The following is a 4,300-nucleotide window of genomic DNA, read 5'->3' as shown; positions in this document are numbered from 1 at the left end:
CTGATGACCACTGTCACCATGGGAAATAACTACATCCAGCTGCCCAGCCACTCAACCAGGCTCGGCCAAGCTGACATACACAGAGAAAACCGCCAAGTGAGCTACGTGGGAGCAGGCGGCACTCGTCTTTTCCAGGATAAAATCGGGTCCACTCCGAAATTTCTCCATGAGGACACGGCGCTAGCCACTATCGATTGATGCCCAGGCGGACCCCACCACCGGAAGATACCTGGTACCCAGCTTCTCCCGGGCCACACCCTCACTCGAGGGGTTCTCAGTCCCTGCCCCTTCCGGACACAACTGAAGGGAGGGACCCCACCCTCTGGAAGGTTCCCTCCTTCAGCACACTCGCACTCACGGGGTTCTCGGCCCCTTCCCCTCCGCTACGCCCCTCCAGGACCCAAACCCGCGCTGACCCCATCCCCTGGGGGCGCCCCGGCCCCTCCCATACACGGGTTCTCGCCGGGGCCTCGGCTGCGCAGTACACACTGGCCTGACAGTTAAGACCCACTCAGAAAAACAGCGCGGCGCCCCAACGCCCTCCGACTGCCCACCTCGTGCGCAGACCCACCGCCCGCGCAGCAGGCCCAGTCCTGTCCAGCCGCCAGAAGCCCGAGGAAGGCCGTCTGCCGGACTGCGCGTGCGCGCTGGGACTACGACTCCCAGAATGCCATAGGGCCTGGGGAGGGGGAAGAGAAGCGGACAACCAATCAGAATTATTTTCTCCATTAGCCTCTCACATTCCCTTGCGCCTGCGTCACTCTCGATGCTATGGAAACAGGTAAACAACCGGAGGCGGCGGGGTAGGGGGACTTCCTCTGACAGCCAGACATACGAGACTAAAGGAGAGACTGACACAGAGACTGGACGGACAAAGATAGGGAGGGATAGAGACGGGAAAGATGCGCATACCCAGCGAGGAAGAGACAGGGAGTCCAAGAGACAGGAAGGCTCAGAGATGGGAGCGACGGACGGAGAACAGAGACAATGAGGTGGAAGAAGAGAGACAGAGACCTGGGCACACAAAAGCATACAAATGAGGAAACTCGGCGATGGTGAGACAGAGTCAGGGAGAAAAAAAGAGAGAGGGAGAGACACTGAGGTCCAGAGAGGCACAGAGAGACTGAGAGAAGGGAAGATACGGAGATCCTGAGAAGGGAGACCTGGAGCTGCAGGATGGTGGGTACCAGACACAATGAGGGGCAGAGACAAGGAGCCACCATCCGACAGACACAGGGACCCACAGACCCAGGGAAGAGATCTGGAGAACTAGGAGACTCTCTGACTAACCCAAAGAGCTCATAATTTTTCACTTTACATGAATGTCTAGGATCCATTTTGAGTTCGTTTAAATATGAGTGAAATACAGGTCGAGGTTCATTTCTTTACCCACGGAATCATTGTTCCAACACTATTTGTAGGAAAACAACCGTTTCTCCATTGAATTCCGTTTGCACTTTTGTAAAAAATCAATTGACCACATTTGTGGGGGGTCTGTTTATGAACCCTATTCTGTTCCCATTGATCTGTGTTTTTGCCAATACCAATTATCTTGCTTACTGTCTAGGAAGTCTGCAAATACCCGAGTTCTTTCATCTTCTGTATAAAGTTTTGGTATCATTTGATATATGTATGTGTGTGTGTGTGTGTGTGTGTATGAATATATATATTTTTTTCCAGATATATGCACCACTTTGAAAAATATAAACACACGTTTACATTACAAGGTAGAGCACAAAATGATTTTATTTAAAAATTAACACACGCAGCCCCATAACCCTAGATGTACATATACACTTGCATAAAAACAATGGCACCCATGAATTCTATACATTTATATGGCACTCACACAGCAGTGCCAAGCACTGTCATAAGGATTTTACATATATTAACTCTAATCCTCACAGCAACCATATACGTTGAGTAGATTATGCCCACTTATCAGATGAGGAAACTGAGGCACAGAGAGGATCAGTAACTTACCCAAAGTCCTACAACTATAAAATGACAGTGATAGGACATGAGCTCTGGAGGTCTGGTCCTGGAGTCCTTGTTCCTAACCCCTAGGCTGCACTGTCTACAAATGTATGCGTGTCTGTAAGTGCATGGAGGAAATTTTATTAAAAAGCTCACAGGAAGCTCTTAGCACAATTTACATAGGGGAGGATATCAGGCTAAAGGCAGAATATAACTTTTTGTTCTACATACAAATAAGCATTTATTTGTAATTATGCAGAAACCTCTAGCCCTGCTGACCCCCAGTCCCCTCTCTCATTGATCTCCTGCCACTCTGCCCGTTTCTGGAGTCCTCCCGTCCACTCAACTCTCTTTTCTCCTCATCCAATGATGTACACTAGAGTTTGAGAAGCAATGCCACCAGAGGACTACTTATGATGGATCTGACAGACAACAGAGGCAAGGGAAGGCCACTTGCCTTCGTTCTCAGCCTCTGGAACCAGAGGATAGTAGCACCAGCAACATTACCAACCAAAAGCCATCAAAACCAGAACATCGTCATGCAATAATACATCATCAGCATCAAAAACAGCATCACTGACGTCATCAAGAACAACAAACAGCAGCAGCAGCAGCAGCAGCAGCAGGGGAGGGAGGGTAGGAGCAGCTCATCTGAACCCAACACTGCCACATCCCTGGCTACGAACCTCACCACACTGAACAGCACGAGGCAGGGTTTATCCACGTTCCATAAATGAGGCACTAAGACACAGAGAGGTTAAGTCATTTACCTAAGATCGCAGTTAGACGCAAACCCAAATCTGACTGAAGACAAAAGGTGTACTTTGAACCGTGATGCTACATAACGTTCTCATGGCCCTGGTCCAATGTTTTTGTGTGACTTCACACATACTTTCATGTAAACTGGGATTGGGTTTCCTGTACAGGCCTTCTGAATGGGTAAGGAATCTATTATTTAAATGAGCACCTATCAACTGTCAGAAGATGCTCTGGTAACACAGTAGTTAAGTGCTCAGCTGCTGACCAAAAGGATGGCAATTCAAACCCACCAGCTGCTCCATGGGAGAGTGTGCGGTCTGCTTCCATAAAGACTGGGAGCTCTGGTGGCATAGTGCCTAAGGCATTTGACTGCTAACCAGAAGGCTGGTGGTTCAAACCCACCAGCCACTCCTCGGAAGGAAGATGGGGCGATCTACTTCCATAGTGATACCGCCTCAGAAACCCAAGGAGGGGTTGGGTCCAACTCGACAGGAGTCGAGTAATCTGTAATCTTTCATAAAGATTACAACCTCGGAAACCATATAGGGCAGTTCTACTAGGTCCTACAGGGTCACTATGAGTTGGAATCAACTCAACAGCTACAAATTTGGTATTAACTTTCATGCACATTGTTTTACAAATAAAAGGTCCAAAGTGTACACACACACACACAAATATCTCTGATATTGGTCCCAACAATATTTCAATATATTCTCTGAGAGGCACTCCATGAGGGCAGGGATTTTTGCCTCTCTAACTGGCTTGAATATACCATGGACTGCCAGAAGAATGAACAAATCTGTCTTGGAAGAGGTACAGCCAGAATGTTCCCTGGACGCAAGGATGGCAAAATTTTGTCTCTCATACTTTGGTCATATTGTCATGAGGGATCAGTCCTTGGAAAGGATATCATACTTGGTAAAGGGTCAGCGAGAAAGAGGAAGACCCTCAACGTGATGGACTGATGCAATGCTGCAACAATGGAATCAAACATAATAAGGACTGTGTGGATGGTGCAGGACCAACCAGTGCTTCGGTCCATGTGTGAGAACAGACGGCACCTACCAACAGCCACTGGCCTGTGACAGCCCACGTGCTCTCTTCTGTGCTGTTTTGCTTCCTTCCACATTTTGAGCATTATCAATTCTGCAAAAAAAAATCTCCAGAAGCATTAAGCCAAACCAAACCAACTCACTACCTTAAAGTCGATTCTGGCTCATAGTGACCCCCACTGGGTTTCCAAGGCTGCAAACCTTTACAGAAGCAGACTGCCCCATCTTTCTTCCATGGAACAGCTGATGGGTTAGAATCACCAACATTTTGGTTAGCAGCCAAATTACTTAACCACCACACCACCAGAACTCCTCAGAAGTATTAAAGGCGATACAAACTACAAGAAAGAAAACATAACACTTAACATGAAGCAGTCAAAGGGGGACAATGTCAAACAGGAGCACACAGACCCACCATCTTTTATTCCAACAGGTATTGTTAGCATCTTACAACAGCCTGTTCCTTGATAGTCCAGTCTCTCCTCAAGATGACTAATCTCATTGGTCCTTCA

The sequence above is a fragment of the Orycteropus afer genome, unplaced genomic scaffold (genome assembly GCF_000298275.1).
Source record: "Orycteropus afer afer isolate SDZICR_OR568_19922 unplaced genomic scaffold, OryAfe1.0 scaffold00694, whole genome shotgun sequence".
Lineage (NCBI taxonomy): Eukaryota > Metazoa > Chordata > Mammalia > Tubulidentata > Orycteropodidae > Orycteropus > Orycteropus afer.
This window is presented reverse-complemented; position numbering follows the sequence as displayed.